The sequence below is a fragment of the Rousettus aegyptiacus genome, unplaced genomic scaffold, assembly GCF_014176215.1.
Source record: "Rousettus aegyptiacus isolate mRouAeg1 unplaced genomic scaffold, mRouAeg1.p scaffold_m13_p_14, whole genome shotgun sequence".
Lineage (NCBI taxonomy): Eukaryota > Metazoa > Chordata > Mammalia > Chiroptera > Pteropodidae > Rousettus > Rousettus aegyptiacus.
Window position 1 is genome coordinate 3,048,193 of NW_023416289.1, and position 17,969 is coordinate 3,066,161.

At 57.6% G+C, this 17,969-nt stretch overlaps 1 protein-coding gene across 11 annotated transcripts in view; it reads right to left on the bottom strand.

The window, feature by feature from the left end:
* ZNF423 (zinc finger protein 423) overlaps positions 1-17,969 on the bottom strand; it is a 262,390-nt gene that overhangs the window by 135,361 nt on the left and 109,060 nt on the right. The window contains exon 1 of one of the 11 annotated variants that reach the window (XM_036231244.1): positions 16,379-16,461. The exons of the other annotated variants lie outside the window; for them this stretch is intronic. The gene's annotated coding sequence lies outside the window, so the exon portion shown is untranslated. Of the gene's footprint in view, positions 1-16,378; positions 16,462-17,969 lie in introns of those variants that run through there. 11 annotated transcript variants of the gene reach the window in all.

The window sequence follows — 17,969 nt, forward strand, 5'->3', positions numbered from 1 at the left end:
CCACACTGACTTTCACGTCGTGCTTGCTTTGTATCCACGGTGACCACCAAAAGCCCAGCTCTGCAAAGACACGATGTCATCAAAAGGAACGCAGAGCCCTCTAATGTTGAAAGCGGACAACCCCGAGCTAGACGCTCCCGTCATGTCCGGCAGATGCTGAGTGCTGCTTTTTTCCCTTCGAAGTTTTTAAATATGTCACAGAGCTCCTGTGGGCCAGCTGTGGCACCCTGAGGTGCCCTGGCGCACAGCGGGAGGAGACGAATCTCAATTATTTATTGGATGGATGGATGAATGGATGACGATGATGAACAATGGATAATGGATGGATGGACAAACGGACAGACAGATGATGATGATGGATGGATAGATGGACAGACGAATGATGAATGGATGAATGGATGGATGGATGGATGATGGACAGATGGATGGATGGATGGATGGATGGACGGACAGATGGATGATGATGATGATGATGATGATGATGATGATGGATGGATAAATTAATGAGAAGCATTAGGAGAATCTGAAGTGAGACACAAAGGTCACTCCTCATTCCACGCGATGCTCAGAGACGCCTGTGAACGCCACCTCAAAAATGCCAGCCCAGGTGCTTTCGGGCCTGCTGGGTCTCTCCCTGGGTCTCCGTCTTCCCAGCCATGTCAGGTCAGGAGCCACCGGCATGCAGGCCGACGGCCATCGGCCACTTGTAAAAGCACAGCCTCGAAGCCCGACAAGCGCTCGTGATGATCGAGGCCAGTGAGGGGAGACGGGGAGAGAGAACTTTCTGAGAAGTGTTCACGCCCCGCTGCGTGTCCTCAGCTCCACGAAACCCCCGAGCGGAGGAGACCAAAAGGCTCCCCCAGATTCGAGGGTCCAGGGTTCAGGCTTCAGGTGGGCAAAGCGGAAAACCCGCACGGGGGCCGGGGCGGGAGCCCGGTGGGGAGGCGGGTGCGAAGCGGGTCGGGCACCACGGCCCTTCCCGGCTCTCTGCGGCAGCCGGGCGGTGCGGGTCCGGGGAGGACGAGCTCCACCGGCATCCGGACGAAGCTGCTCCGGGGCTTAAGTGGAAAACGAAGCTTGGCTCTGTGTGGCAGCCACCTCCCCCAGGGCTGCCGAGCGCGGCGATGGAGTGCTTTCAGGGGTGTGGAGAGAGGAGGAAAAATGCGGGGGTATCAACGCCACCGCGTTCCCCGGCCACGGACTCCACAAAGCAAACGGGCAGATTTACAAACCTCGGCGTGGGGAGCGGGGGCGGGGAGATTAAGGGGCAGGGTGTGTGGCTGAGCCGGGGCTAATGAGCCCTCAGACCGGACGGTTTCACCGAGAACGTCAGAGGCTTCGAAGTGACGGCTCCAGGCCGGGTCTGCGGGCAAGGGCTGCCCTTGTGCAGGGCCAGTCGGCCCCCCGCCTCGGCCACCACCACCAAGCGCCTGCCCGAGGTCCCTGGAGGCTGCGGGACCCTAACGCTGGGCTTCTGGGCCCCTCGAGATGGTCTTCCAACGCAGGGATCCGTTCCGCGCCTAACACGGCTCCTCCACGCCCCTCCGTCCCTTCTCGCCCCTTGACCTGTCTGCTGGCTCTTCATCCCTTTCCTCTCCTCCTCGGCCCCGGAGGGTCTGTCCCCCCCTCTGCCCGCTCCCTCACGAGGGTCCCTTATCCCGCCCGCTTTCTCTCGGTCCCCACTTTGACCCCACTCCTCGGCCCCTCTCTCAACCACGGGAGGAAGGAGCCAGGAAGGAACTAGCTGTGAGCTCACAGGCTGGCCAAGCCAATCCCATCCCACCTGCTCGGGGGAAGGGGGGTGGGCTGGGCGCTCGCGGGCACAGAAGGCCTAGCTGTGGGGAAGCGCGCCTGGGGCTGCCGGACCCTCCCAGGCCGTCCTCGCAAAGTCACAGTCTGGAGCATCGAGGCGGCCTGAGAATTCTCCTGACCTCCCTCTGCAGCAGCCGCCCCGGCCCGGCATCCCGGGAGGGCCACCGCATCTGGCCGGAACAGAACCTCTGACAGATGGGATGTCACCGAGCACGGCAGGCGAGCCCGCGAGACGGCAGGAGAGGAGGGAGGGAGGCTCGTGGGGGCGCTGGGCTCACGGGGGCACGAGGGGTCAGTCAAGGAGAGCGTGAACTCGGAGGGAGAGCTGCCGGAGCCAAGCGCTGCCCCTGTCACTTCCTGGCTGGGCAGCCCACCGCTTCTCTGCGCCTCGGTTTCCCCATCCGTGAAAGGGGGGTGCTGGCACAAGACCCGCCTCACGGGGCTGTCGCGACGATGACACGGGGTGCTGCCGGTTGTACGCGCTCTGTCAACGGCAGATTTTATGTCGTGACGACAACCGTGACAGCTGCGCCCTGTGCTGGTGGCTCTGCGTAGGTTTCGGGACTTCCGCAGAGTGTCCATCTGGGAGACAGCCTCCCCTGAAGGCCTTCCTCCTACTTGGGCATCTGTGTCAGGCAAGGGGGACTCTCAGGGTGAAGGGGACCAGCAGCTTGTCCCCGCGCTCCTGACCGAGCGCTCCTGAGTGCCACCATGGGGCGCTCGGTGGGGGCCGTGGCCCAGGCAGCCCCTCGCGGAGCTTCCATGTCATGTGGGAGACAGAGGATGATGGGAAAATTACGCCGGTAAGTGCAGAGCGGCGACCGGGTGGGGGCACACGCGGAACCGAGCGGGAGTTGGTACCGCACGTAACGCTCGCTCGTGACGCAGGTCTGTTCCTTCTTTGGGATCCCAAATCTTGGAACGCCCGAGGTGGACGAGAACCACCATCGCCTTTAGACAAGGAAACTGAGTCCCAGGGGACACAGGGCCAAGTTCACTCACGGCCACTCAGGGGCCACCCAGGGCTAGAGGTCAGTTCGCCTGGCTGTTTCCTCTGCACCACGATGCACACCGAGCGACCCCCTCAGGGGCCCAGAGCCCAAGAGCGAACGCGGAGGAACAGAGGCCTCCCGTGAAACAGCGTGACACCCTGTGGTGTCCCGTGGGGACGTGGCCGTGAAGACCAGCTGCGGCCTCTGGGGACGGGTCGGACCTCGACGTCGCTGGGCAAAAGAGCAGAGTGCGTGAGAGACCCTGGGGACCCGCCGTGTGTGGGCGCGCGCCAAGAGGAAGGATGTACACAGGGAAGCGGGGTGTTTGGGTAACGAGGATTTCTTTTTCTCAAAACTCAGCCCACTGTTATCTCTGATTCATCTATTGAATTCCTCAGGTTGCAAAACTACAATAACACAGCCAGCTATGTCAGGGATATTCAGATTCTCCAATTGCCCAGGGGAAGAAATCAAAGGGACATTTACCAACCATCATGAGGAAGTTCACGCCATTAATTAGCCCAAAGGTTGACCGGTGAGAGAAATAGGGCAGAGATGAAGAGACCCCAGGCTGCGGGCCAGAAAACCACCTCCGTAAGAGGTGCATGTGCCCGTCACCTGCCCAGGCCTGGGCGTGTTTCTCTTGGGAAGTCTGCTTCGGGGAAGAGGGAGAGGAAGGGGGAGTCGAGTCCCCCCAGGTGCTGGTCGAGATATGACTGGTCCCATGACGTCAGGCTCTGGGACGCCAAGTAGCAAATCTGGGGGGGCTTGCCCTGGACTGACTGCAGAAGTGCAGCTCACGAAGAGCAGGGAACCCATCCGGGCACCCCGCCTCCCCAAAGACCCCACTGCCGAAGTCCTCCCTGGCCCCCAGGACTTGATCCACCCTGAGTTCTCCATCTCCACCCCCCGCACCATCGCCCCAGCCTCCCCGCCTGGCCACGTCCATCCTCCCGAGCAGTCTGGTACCCCAAAGGGCGAACCCGACGATGCCAGGACACCCCACCTTGGCCCTGCAGGGCCTGGCTCCACCCCTCCCCACAGGGCGGCCCCCCGTGCACCACGCTCTCCAGCAGCGCCCGCTGACGGTCCTCCTACTTGCCAAACACCCGCCTGCCTGGGGACCCTGAACCCCCTCTCTGGACTCCCACGCCCCATTACTTCCAGTCAACATCCCACCCTCGTCTCCCGAGAAGGCTTTGCTGAGCTGCTCGCGCACGATGCTCACACACCTCTAACGACGCGTGTGTGGTTTTGTGGTGGTTTGTCTATCGTCCTTCTCCCCGTGGACCATCGCATTACAGAGCCTGGCACACAGTAGGCGCTCAACAAATATCTACTGACACATTCAGTGTCTGAAAATCCCGGTACTTGAGTCTGGGGTAGGTGGACATGAAGGAAGTGTGCATGTCAAGGAAATGCGCCCGGAAAATGCACAGCCCCAAGGACAAGGCAGCTCTCAGGGCCCTGCTCCCACGGCGGCAGGATGGGGCCACACCCTCAGGAGCACCCAGCACCCAGCGGAGGTGGCACGTGGCCTCAGAGGCCGTTCACGGAAGCCTCTGGCCCAGCGGAACTCACTGCCGGGAGTATCCCTGCACCACCTCGGGCCTGGTCACGCGCAGGCCGCAGTCCGTCCCCTCCTGGTTCGCCTTGGCGGAGGCTGCAGCTCGCCGGCCACCGCACCGTGTCCCAGCACCCGGGGGCCCAGCAGCCCCGCCCTCGCCCCACCCGCGCGGGTTTCCCAGCCTTCGCCACCGCTGTCCTCTGACCGAGAAATGCTTCTTCCTTTGCATCTCCCTCGGGAGTTTTCCCATAAAGACCCGAACTTCTGGCTTCCCTCGGGAATCTGGAAGCTGGGCCAACACGAGAGCTCGCGTCCAGCAAGGCGGCCAGCGACAGGGACCGAGGGGCCGCTGGACCCTGCGCAGGCGAGGGATCCCCATCACCCAGCCCCTCGCGTGCCCGACCCCCACCCTCACCTGGTCCTGCAAACCTCGCACATCCCCGGCCCCGGCCTGGACCCCAGGCTTCTTGTCATCGAGACCCCATCCTCTCGTCTCCGTCCACCCCGCCGGGCCCACCGCCGGGAGGTGCTCCGAGTTTGCCCAGTGGGGCACGAGGGACGGGAGGGGTACACAGTGACACCACCTGAGTCACCGGTTCATATACCTCCTCCTGCGGCTCGCCCCTTATAGTGTAGTAACATCCACTGATACACAGCGTGCAGGCCTCCCCCGGGGCCGCCAGGAGAGGCCCAGCTCGTGGGCCCGGCCCTCCCGGTCCTGCTTGTTCTCAGCACATCTCTGGCCATAAGGGAACAATTAGGAAAAACTCCCTCCAGGTTATATTTAGAAAGGGGTGGAGGGGAAGACGCTTCCTCTAGTAATTTTCATTCAGCGGCACAGGGCCGCCTGTCCCCACCTTCCCCCAGGCCGGCACCACGGGGCAGGCAACCGCCTCATCCCGAACGCCGGTTAAAACCAAGCCCAGCCTCTGCCCAGCCCTGATTATGCCCGCGTTTAAAAATAAGATGTGAAAGATGCATTATGTAAGGCCTGGAACACTCTCCCGCCCGCCTCCGACTCTGGAATCAAAGATCATCATTTCCGCCATCAAAAAAGAATGAAAGAAAGGCAGGGACAATGAAAATAGCTACCCGACATGGGCCAGATCAAAGGCACGGGCACAGAAGACGAGGAGCCAGGGGGGCCTTTAATTGCTGCCCGCGCCCTCCGAGGCGTGCGGCGAGAGGGAAAAGCCGCGAAGGCCGCCGGGCCCCGTCCTGCCGCGGCTGCCGTGTCCACCGCCGGCACCAGTTCCCGACGAACTCGCGCCTTTCATTTCCCTCCCTTTTTTCCCTCCTTTTTCTCGGCCCCCCACATGCCAGACAGGACTCCCGGACTCCCCAGGGCTCGCCGTCCACCAGCGGAGAGAGCTCAAAGAGGCTCTTGGAGACCCCGAGGAAGGGACGGGGGCTCCCCTCAAGGGCCTGGAAGCCGGGCGGGCCCCGGCCCACCGGCAGCCAGGGAAGGGCTGCAGGCGGGATCCAGGGGCCCACCGTGGGAGGGACGCCGCGGAGGGTGGCGATTTTTTATTTTATTTTTTTATACGTTGCAAGTCTTCCTGGTCGAGAGGGGGAAAAAAACTTCAAATTCACATCGGGCAGGGCTCCATGGGGCAGCAGATCAAACCTGAGAGCCGGCTGTTTGAGCGCAGCGGCAGAAAAAAGGATTGCCCAGGGACTGAGCTTAAGTAGAAGCTGGATTAAACTTCAAACGCAAACTCCCCCTTTTTCTACACAGCAGACAGTCGTGGCTAACGCTGCAATATGGACTCTGAAAACGCATTACGAATGACTTACTCTGGACGCGGGCCTGGGCCTCTGGTATCACGGGGCGGAGCCAGGGAGCTCATTTAGACGGAAAAGACACCTGGGAGCCCGTCCTCTTGCTCGGAGGAGGGGAGTCCCTCAAGTTGGGGGCCCGGGAGGTCAAGTGCAGGCCCCAGGCGGAAGTCCACCTGGGAGCGGCCTTGCCGGCAGGCCGGGCAACTCCCCGGGGGATGGAACGAGGCTTGGGTCTTCCCCAGCTATGAGGATCCAGGTATATCTCCTAAGGGAAGAAAGGTAGGGACAGGGCACAAACCACTGGCACCTGTAAAAAGTCTCATGATTTAAATAAAGCACCGACACCTTCAAAGACACACGATGGGGTATAATTGTGTTATTCACCTGTTAAACGAGTAACTCATTAAAAGAAGAAACTTATGAAGGTCACAAGTGATGTGGATGGAGCAGAAGACAAGTTCAAAGTTGTAAGATTTTCTTCTCGCAACGCCTTCAGGGTGGCCCTATGGCTCCTGGGGGTTCGTAGGCCTGGGCTAGGCTGGCACGGGCCAGCACACCAGGCACCCTGAGAGACCCCGGTTGAGAGTACAGGCACAGAGGCGTGGATCTGGAGGTCTGGGTGCAGGGTGCGGGGCACCGCTTCCTGTGGGGGCATTGGGGGCCCAAGATAGAGTTGTATAATACAGAATTGGGGCAAGGATCCACTGCTTTCCTAGAGAATTTTCCCTAGAGAGATGCTCAAAGCCCACCTCCCTGACTCCTCCCTCTGACCTTGAGGGGTCAGACATGCTTCTGTGCCCGTGAGACGGAGGACAGACCCAGTCCCTCTCCCTCCACTCTGGAGTGCTCAGGGAGAGGCCAGCAATCCCTAAAAGCGAGCGACCTTCCTGTGACATGTATGGGGGTCCCCAAGGCACATGGCTCCATTGTTGGTACCTCTGCATAACTTCACAAAGGGCAGCGACAGGCTGGGGTGTCACCAGAGGCGGCGACCCCCAGCTGGAGACGGGTCTGTGCAGAACCTGGGAGGGCTGCCCTTCCCCGGACAGAAAAATCGAGGTGGCTCCTCCCTCACGACGGCCGTACCTCCAGACTGCACGAGCGCCCAAGCGCTCCAGGACAGCATCCGGCTCTGCCATCAGATGACTCGAAAGCCAAAGGACTGTGGGTGGCACGTGCCCTGGGTTCACTCGAGTGCTGCAGCCTGGACTGCTCTGTGCTGCCCCGCCCACCGTCTGCCGGGAAGGCTCCCTCACCACGTTCCACTCCACCCCGCCCGATCCCTCTGGGGGACCCCCCCCCCATCACCGTGCAAGGGAGGCTTCAGTGGCCCCGTTTCACGGAGGGGTCAAGGCTCACAAATAAGGTAATTACTATCACACACTTTGGGCAGAGAAAAAACCTGAACACAGGACTGACAAGACCAAATCACCTGCATTTCTTTCCACGGCATGACGTCGTCTTCCAAAGATGCTTTAGTGTTTCCATCTCTATCAATAACAATAACAGCAATAACAACAACAATAATAAATGCCATTGATAAGAAGGTGCAGACCAGAGAAGTCCTGGGAGGTACTGCCGGATCAAGCAAACGAGCTTTTCCTACCCCAGAGAGAACTCCGGGCTGTGCCCATCGGAAGCCTCACCATCTCAGCACCCCATCTCCGCCCCCTGTGCCTCTTTTCCAGCTTCCAGAGGACAAGACATGTGAACCACCAGCTTCCAAAGGAGGAAAATGAAAAATCAAAAGGGACATTCTCCCCACACTTCCCACCGCCCAGGACTGAACTCCGTGGCCAGGCACAGGCCTGGAGAAGACCCCACAGAACACCCAGCTATGGCCCAGGAGGGCACCGAGTGGTCCGTCCTGCCCAGCACCCCCAGGCTAGAGACGGCGGGTATGGGGAGCAGGCTCCAGAGGAGGGCCAAGAGGTCTGCAGGCAACTTAATGAACCCTGCCAGCCAATTTCTGTCTTGCCAGACCAGGGCCCTGGGGAGTGTGTGGAGCCAGGAGGGACGACCTCCCCCTGAAGCCAATGGCTCCAGTCTGAGGCAGAGGCATCTGATCAGGGTCATTGATTACTTCCTACGTGGGAGCAGCCGTGGCTATTGACTTTGGGCCTCTGGTCACCAGAAGGGGCTCTGCAATGGCCCTCCCTCGGCCGGGGAGCATCTGGCCAGACCAGGAGCCAGAGGGTCCTTCAGAAAGGAGTGAACCCAGCCCACAAAGAGCATATGGAAAGATGTTGTATAAAGCTATGCTCTCATCTGCCAGAGCCCTCGTCCGCTTGGCAATTTCTGCTCTCAGAGATTTCTAACTCAATAGAAAGAAAATTAGCCGCCTACTGGGTCTCTCCCAACTGGGAAAACACTGAGTCTGTGCAAACGGTCACTCTGTGGGACAGTATAACTCAGTGACCAAGAACTTGGGAACCAAGTCCTGGCTGGGCAACCCTGAGCAAGTTACTTAACATCTCTGGGCCTCAGTTCTTGGTAGGTAAAAACAAAAGATCCTCAAAGTACATATCTAAGAGAGGCATGAAGGGGATTAAGAGACAGAGTGTTTGAGAAGGGGTCAGCGCGGTGGCCGGAACACAGTTAAGTGGCCTTGCGATGATCATTAGCCTGAGGCCAGGCACAGAACAATCACTGGGCAATCTCCAGATGCTCCGGATTGACACCTGCCACCCCAATGCCCCGTTTCCTGTGCAGAGTACGTCACACACGAGTGCCCCCGCCCACGGGCTGGAAGGGAGAAAACGATGAGGTTTTCCTCCTCCCCACCTTTCCTTGGAATCTCGGCACACGTCCCTGTGCACAGAGCTGCCAGAAATGACTCAGAAGGCCACAGTGCAGCCAGGCCCAGGACCTCACAAGGAAGCAACCCACGTGGGGCCAGGAAACAGGACCCACTAGACACTGAGGCTCCCAGCAAAGATCAACACCTGGACCCACGCATGACCCACCCCCACAGCCAGAACAGAGAAGCCACCTCCTCCACCTTCCCGGCAGCAAGCGCTGGAACCTAAGAGGACCAGCCACATGGGGGAAGGCTCCCAGAAGGGACATGGGAGGGACTTAGGCAGGACCAGACCCCTGGAGTAGATGACCCCTGACAGGCAGATGCCCGCCCACTGACGACGTGTCAGATAAAAGCTACTTTCAGATTTTTAACCCATTTCCAACCTATTCTCTTTATGCGGTTTCTCCGAGGAAGATGCTACTGGTCTCTGCTATTTAGATGAGAAACAGAATTAGTGAAGATCCCTCACTCTGTGTCCGGGCATGGCCCAGCACTGTGCCTAGCACAAAGGAAGCACTTAACAAATATTTATTGAACAAATGAGTAAAAAATAATCATAGAACTCCTCTGTAAATTCCATTAGTGCACAGTCTGAATCATTCACTTCTGTCTTCTTATTTACTTCTCTTCTTCTACGCAAGAGAGTTCACGACTAAGTGAATTAATAAAAACGGTAACAGCTAGCATTTACTTAAGCGTTTACTATGTGCCAAGCATTGCTCTGAGCACTTTCCATGGGTTAGCTCATTTTGTTCTCACTGCCCTGTGAGGTGGGTACACACGTATTAGTTCCATTTCACAGAGAAGGAAACTGAGGCACAGAGAGTTAAGTAGCTTGCCCAACGTCCCACGGTAAGTAAGAAGCAGAACTGGGTTTCAAACACCAGGAGTCAGGCTGTAGTGCCTGTGCGGTGTATGAACAAAGTTCTAAGGGTGGTAACCGGTGACAAGTGGCATGCCTGTGCTTTTGGCCTGTCCAGCACCCGGTCCCGCCTTCTGTAAGAGCTGCCTTGTCTTCCTTGAGCAAACACCCCTCCCGATGTGATTCAGGAGCCCCAGACCTGGCCAAATAGCACTGCATCCTCTAGCCATAGAGACTGTTTTGGGGAATGGGCACAGGACCAATCTAGGCCAATCAGTGCATCCTGAGGCAGAGATTGGTTTGGGGATGGGCATGTGACCATTCTGGGCCAATCAGGGTGCATCCTGAGGCAGAGATTAGTTTGGGGATGGGCATGTGACCATTCTGGGCCAATCAGGGTGCATCCTGAGGCAGAGATTAGTTTGGGGATGGGCACATGACCAATCTGGGCCAATCAGAGTGTATCCTGAGGCAGAGACTGGTTTGGGGATGGGCGCATGACCAATCTGGGCCAATCAAGAGTGCATCTCGAGACTTTCTTACACCACAGAAAAGAGACAGAGCGGTCCACCTCAGCAAGGAGAATAATAGCGTGGAGCCGCTACGGGGAGCGGGGATAACCTGTCCCCTCTTAGGAGGAGGCTGGCTGAGAATGAAATCAGCAAAGAGGACATGAGAGGAAAATGCCTGAGGACCCAGCTATGCCGAGGTTTCTGCATGAGCCAGTTGGTGATGTGCCTTCACCCCCTGCGACTGAAAGGCCCCTGACCAACGCCACGGTTCAGCTCGACACCCCTCGAGTCGGTAACGCCGGCCAGTTCACACTGCCAGTGTCGGGGCCAAGGCCATGAGCACCCGCTGCCCATGTCCGCAGCATTCCATTACCTCTCTGTTTCTATCTAACGTGGGTCTCCCCAGCCCTGCTCCTTTCTGTGGACCCCAGCATAGGGAATATTATTAGCGTAGGGAATAAGGGTAGATAGAAAACATTTCCCGAACGGGCAGAGGGGGAAGAGGAAGGAACAGTAGGAGGGAGGAAGGGGGGTGACGGAACTCAGAGGTCAATACTGTTCTCGTTCATCGCGGTATCACCCTGTGCCCAGCGCAGTGCCTGGCAGAGAGTGGGTCCCCCCAAAAACCTGATGAGTGGGAGAGTAACTGCCCACAGCAAAGCACGTGCCTTAGTTCCACCCAATGCTTAGGGAGAGGGTTCCAATGAATCCTAATTGCTAGGAGCATTTTCAGTAGGATTCGATTTGTCAAACTCCTAACGACACACGCTTCTTGCCCACTTTGTAATAACATCCCGTCTCTGCTCCTCGGCAAGCAGGGGTGGCACACTGTGCTGCCAGGCACCGAGAGGTCTTTTGGGGTGCCCTCACCTTCCATCTCCTAATAGCCCTCGGACTTCCAAGGGTTCAATACCCTACACCTTCCTTCCCCGCAAAGGGCATTCCACGCACAAGCTGGCCTCTGACGGAGGGGAGGGGATACCCTGCCCTCCTCCTTCCAGAAAGGACTCTGGTGCCTGAGGCCACAGCAGGGGTGAAGGGAACAGGCAGCCAATTTTTGGTAACTCCTAATCGCTTTTTGGGGTGGTGTTGGGAGGGCCTCGGAAAATCCTCACGAGCATTTCCAAGATACGAAATGTGATCCAGTGTCATGTGAAGAAATGAGTCTCTGAGATTAAGCAAAGGCTAACAAAATACGGAACCCGCATTCCCACGCTTGCTGAAGACAGGAGGTGTGGCCTCAGAGACACCTCTGGCTCCCAGAGCCACAGCTCAACCCGTCCCTTCCCTTCCCGGGCAAGTTCTTCCCCAGCCAAGCAGATCAGACTATCCCTCCCTTAGCGACTTCACAGAGTTTGTTTTCTTTGGTCATAAAGCAAAATATCGCTGCCTCTGGAGCTCAGCGGACCTGCCCTAGAATCCAGGCCCGCGCCTCTAACAAGAACAACAGCTATTGTTTATCGAGCACCTACTGTGCGCACGCCAAGCCCTTGACATGCAATATTTCAGTGCATCTTCCCAACACTCCCACGAGGTAGGGGCTGAGTTTCACCCCCTTCTGCAGATGGGGAAACTGAGGCATTGAGATGTTCGGCAAACAAGCAAGAGTCACAGAGTTTACAAGCGACAGAGCACTGTGATCACGGGTCAATTCATTTGCCACTGAGAGTCCCAGTGGAGTCATCTGAAAAATGGGACAAAAGCTCCACTCTCCACAGGACTGTGAGAACTCAGAGGCCAGGAGGAGAAAAGAGCCAAGCACTGCGTCCCGGCAACGGCTCGTGCCCTCCTCTCCGAGGCGCCCGTCCCTGCTCACCCTCCCGCCTCACCGCGCGGGCAGAAAAGTCGCCGAGACGGGGAGTGAGAACGTCCTGGGATTCAGCAACGAGTCCTCATACAAGGGACGGCATTATTATTACTATTATTACTAATTTGAAAGGCTCTGATTTAAAAAATTGGGCCATAGTGGGCCCCAGCTTCAAAGAAAGAAAGTGAAACAAGGCTGCCTGAGAAAGACCCCAGACTGAGGGCTCCCCGTGGCGCCAGATCCCAAATCCCGACTCCATCATCAGCCGCATTCTCAAGGTGTTTTTCTACCTCCGGTGGCGGCTTTGGGAGTGGGAGGCCCAGACCCGCCTGGCCGGGCTGGCCTCTCCCCTCTGCCCCTTTGAAGTGCCCAGCATGGGGTAGGCTGGAAGGAGACCCTGGGCCGCAGAGGCTGCTGTGGCAGCACCTACCCACCCCCACCCAGCCACCTCCCCCTTATTGTGCGGCCTGACTGGGCCTTTGTTGCCGGAGCCCAGACAGGGGACAGCCTGGGACCTGGCCTCATTATGTGCCTGACCTCAGGCAAGCCCCCTCCCCCCCAGGGTGGAAGGTTAACGTGGCTGCCCGCCCTGGGCCTCCGGGAGGCCTCCTTCCAAGGACAAAGGACCAGCCCCCTTCCTCCTCTCCAGGCCCCAAAACAGCTGCCGGCCTGCAGAGCCCATTCAGGAGGGGAGCGAGGAGCCTGGAGGCCTGCTGTCCCAGGCTTTGAAGGCTCAGAAGTCACCAGGGGGCCTCCTTTCCAACCTCCTTCCTCCCACCCTGTGGAGGAGACAGAGCTCAGAGGGAGCTGCCCAAGGGCAGGAATGCAGCCAGCCCCTGGGGGGAGATGCAGGCCGGGGAGGGCTGGCCTCTCTGCGTCCAGCCCCTCGCCAAGGCAGGACGGGGTGGAATGGACAAGGGGTCCGAATCAAATCAGAAGCCTCTCCGTCCCGCCCCACTGGGTCTCTGTCACCTGGCTTCTGGTATAGAATTCCCGTCACCCAGCCAGAGATGGGGACAAAAGTCCCTCTAGCTTATGGCATTGCCTTCCGACAGGGCTCCTTTCCTCAACACTAATCCCCTGCCAGCCTGGATCCTGGTCTCCGTGCCAACACAAGGAGACTCACCTGGAAGGCTGCCCCCGATCGCTTTCCCTGTCCAACCTCCAGTTACCGGAGGCCCGCGCCCCCCACGCCCACCCGACACTCGGTCTTACTGTGCACTGGTTTTAATTTCAAAAGACTCCAAGGAAATTTTTTGGAGTGTTTTATTTGCTTAAGGTCCTGGAGCCGACACAGGGCTCGCTGGGGCACAGCGGGCCTGGAGCCACCGCGCCGGGTGTGCGGGGCGTGAGCGAGAGCGCCGGAGCGGTGCGCTCACGCGTGTGTCGGCAAGCAGGTGTGTCCCAGCACGTGCACGACGAAAGGCCCCTGGAAGCCCGCCCTACGGCGCAGGCCAGCAGCACGAGCCACGGAAGCGGCCTGGCCGTCCCATTGTTGGGAAAGGCTGCCTTTCCAGGGACAAAGGGTAGAGCAGGGCCGGACGGCACACGCGGGCGAGGCAGGCGCCTCCGTCTGCGGCACGCACTGCCGCCCGTCACCGGCGCCGTCGCGCGGGAAGCGTGCGTGCGTGCGTGCGCGTGCGTGCGTGCGCGTGCGCGGGGACTGGCCGGACCCACGCTGTCCTGCCCAGCCAGGGGACGCAGCGCGGGCACTGTCACCGACGCGTCGATTTTCCTCCCTCCCGTCCAGAGCAGATGAGACGAGTTCCCGGAGTGACGCGTCCTTAACTCGCCAACGGGGTTTTGCTTCTGCGACTTGTTTGTTCGTAATATATGTTTAAAAACCGGCTCCGTAATCGTCTCTGTCACCGCCACGTCTCACGGCTCCCGCCCCACAAAGCAAGGAGGGCACGTGCTGATTATCTGAGCGTGCAGGCTGCTCACGGGCATCCTCGGCTCCGGGAATACCAGGCGGGCAGACATTTTTTTGGGGGGGAGGGTGGGGGGTGGGGGGGATTAATCGCCAAGAAAACACAGGCTGTGTTGTGACTTTGATTCCATCAATTACCATTATCTTTCCACGCAGGCCCCCCAGAACAGGCCGTGTTTAACTTTCTCTGCCAGTCCCGATACCCCATCAGATTTCTGGCGGTGCCACGCCGGCCGCCTGGGCTCCTTCTGGGCCCTTATCAGCCTCTCCCAGTCAGCCGGGCCCAGCACAGCTGTTCCAGGCCCTCGGCCCCCCACTTTATCTGCACGCACAGACCTCGGCCTGGCAAGCAGCAGGCCCCGCATTCCCCAGGAAGCAGGCGGGGAGCACCCCGCCCTGCTCCCAGAATCCTCCGGGAGTTCATTACCAGCCAGGGTACCCCAGCCCGGCGGCCAAGGTGCGGGCCGCACCGCCCCGCCTTGCCGCCAGCAGCATTAAAACTCCAGCCTTCTGAAGAGAAGAAAGAACAAAACCACAAATTTAGATTAATAAAGCATTTGTTGATTCTACAGCAATTTAGCAGGCCCCTCAGAAACTCACCAGAGACCCACGGAGCTCCAGTAATTTTCTGTTATATTATCTTTCTTGTAAAATACTTCCCCAGACAGAGTCCCCGAAGGGGTTCAAATATCACTGTGACTAACCAAAATCAATGTGCACTCACCTATTGACATTTTTACATAGTTTTTGGATTTAGTATCCAGCCGAAAACACAATCAACTCCTCTGCCAAGGAACCGACAGGCACTTAGCTAGTCAGCTATTAGTGTTACAAAGGAAAAAATGCAGGCACCCAGGGGAGCAGGGCAAGGAGGCACTGACGTCAGGGGGTAATTGGGTGTCTGAGAGAAATTGCCAGCGGCTGGCCGGCTCCCCCGGGGGCCGCACAAAGCTGAGCTGTAACTCTAATAAAGGAGAGGAAATTCTAGAAAAGGGGGCTTTGCTACAAAGGAGCCCAGGCAAACGCCAAAAATAGCCCTTCGGAAATAAATAAATAAATGTGGCCAGAGCATATAGATCGAAAAAATAAAATAAATCACTGCACACGGAGGCCTTCTGGCCGCCCCACCCTGGACCTCTGGGGTTCAGGGGCTCCGCCTCCCCCACACGGAGCCACATAGGTTTGAGTGCTGGAAGGTTTGCCATCCCTTTCGGCAAATTAAGTTTGCAATCCCGTCTTTCCCCAAAGCAGAGCCTTCACCCTTTACTTTGAGGCATACAAGAAGAAATTTCTATTGTTCAATTTTCGATCGTTTTTATGTTTTGGGGTTTGGGGTTTTATTTTGTTTTGTTTTTTATTTTTTTTCTCCCGGGGCCACTTCCACTCGGGGACAATTTTAGAGGTCCTTGCCCCATGGCTCAGGGCTCCCCTGGAAAATGTCCATATTCTTGCGAAATGGGTTAAATTTTCTTCCTTTACCAGTCTCCCACTCACCGCCCTGGCCCTCAACCCGGAGGTCAGAGGCTGTGGGATGATCTGGGCAGACTTCTCTGCCTCCCCCGATGAGGACCAAGTCTGGAAGGGGAAGGAGGGCAGGAAAATGGCGGCTCCAGCCCTGCGGCTCCATAACCAGGCCCCGAGCCGGGCGCCGGGCTCTCCTGGGAGTCGGCAGTTCCCGGGAGACCGGGGAGGAGGGGGGCCAGAGAGGCCGGCCTGAGACCCAGAGGCTGCTGGGAAGTCAGGCCCCCTTGGTCAGGCGGGAGAGGGGGCTTGGGGAAAGAAATGACGAGAATGGGACTCCCGGGGTCAGACTCCATTTCATCGCTTTGAAAGAAAAAGGAAAAATCGGCCCGGGAGTTAAAAAAATGAAAAAAGGAGAAGAAAGAAAAAGAAAAGAGCAGAATGCACTCCAGCCCAAAGCCACTCGGAAATTGGTCTGAACGAAGGTCTTCAGCTAAGAATGTCAAGTCAGCGCCACAGGGCTCCTTGTCAGCTCAGTCCCCGAGCCCCTGCCGGCACCCGTGCGGCCTGCGGGGAGGAGAAAGGGCCCCTCCTGGGGTCTGCCCAGGGCAGTGAGCCAGCAGCCCCACACATCAAGACACCCCGGGAGCCACCACAGCTTCCGGCTGGGGATCCGGGACAGCTGGGACACTGGGGGCCCAAGTCCTTCCCTCACCGAGCACCCTGCCTGGCCGCCGAGAAGGAAAACCCAGCTGGAAAAAAAAGAGAAGGACCCTACAACTGACAGCCCAGGGGAGGGAGGCAGAGCTGAGGAACGTGCCAGCCAGCGCCCGGGCACCGAATCACAAACCTCGAATCAATGATGCAATCGCTTAATTAATCAGCCTGCTCGGGGTGGGTGCAGGGGATCTGTGCGAGTGTCTGACCCAACCGGCTCCTGATGGGCAAACCCCCCTCCTCGGGCCCCTCCGCCGGGCCCACGGGACCACAGATGGTTGAGCACCGTCTGGGAGTCTCACCGAGGGGGGAAAATGTGAGTTCCCGAGTCCCCTGTGTGATCCAGTCACTCTGGCAGAAAGGAGGAGGGCGGGAGAGAGGGAGGGAGGAGGGAGGAGGGAGGGTCTTATCGGCAACTTAGAATTTCTTGGCCTTGGCTGCTGCAAGTTAGCTTTCTCGATGTTATTTTCTCGTCCCAGTCAATGAGACCGTAACAGAAATAGAAAGCGAGAGACTGCTTTTCAGCAAGCCAGTTAAGTGCCAGATTTAGAAGGGGGAAGAAAGCAGTTCAAATTAACCCCAAGGCTTAACGTGTTCGAGTCTTGTAACTTTTAAAGAAAAACAATACCGAAGGGGTGTGTGTGTGTGTGTGTGCGCACATGGTATAGAGCTGGAAGGAGTCACCTGCAGAAATTGGGGCGTGTGTGTATGTGTGTCTTGGGGGACACAGGGCACCCCTTCTGTCTTTTCGAGACTTCAGCAACAAAAAGCTTGCAGAAAGTAGTAGGCAGCCTCCCCTCGGTATTTCCTATTCCGATGGCCCCGACTGGGAGCGGGGGTTTGCGACCAGTTCGCACGGGGCTGGCCCATCTCCAAGGCTGATTTTCTCATCTTTAATGCACGGAAGCGAGGGTAGCGGAGGGGGAAGGAGGGCGAGCGGGCCGCGATCTCAAACCGACCCCAAACGGTTAATGATAATGAGCCAGGAGCTCGCTACAGGAGTTTCACAGCTCTAAGGAAGAGGGGAGGCCCGGGAGAGGGGCAAGGCAGAGGTGTTTTCAATTACCAAAAAGAAAAATAATTTATTTTTAAACAATACCCCTCGACACTGGGTGTTTAAAAGAGAATATACTCCAGCCCCTAAAATATCAAAGTGAGATTTAAAAATAGAAGAGTCATTTCCCCCGTCCCTGTGGCAGATTTTACTGTAGCGTTCTAGAAGGCAGATTAAATGAAGGAAGCTCAAACACACTCAATTTTGTCCTTTAGCAAATTCTTCTCTTTCACTCTTGCATGAAGAAAAAAAATCTCCCCACAGAGTTTTTCTCTTCTTCCTGGTGTGGATCTGGGCCCCTGCAGTGCCCTGTGTAATTTCCAGTTCCTCAGAATTCAGGTATTAATAAAGACCCCATGGGGACTTCCAACAATATAACCCTACATTTTGAGGCATTATGAAAGGAAACCCCCAGGGGTCTGTGGCTCAAATTTCTGAAATGTAGGCATTGTAAAAGGCACCCCAGGGGATGCCCGCAATAGAAATCTGCTGAATTCAAAGCATTTTGGAAGTCCTGGTGGGAATCATTACTCCCACTGGAAGCTTTTTACAAAACATGTGTTGCTGACATGTTGACAGATTGCTCAGTGAAGTGTTTAGGTGCATGCACGAGGCGGGCCTTTGGAGACGCTCGGAGCTGCCAGCGAGTCTCCGAGCGCTGGAACCGGTA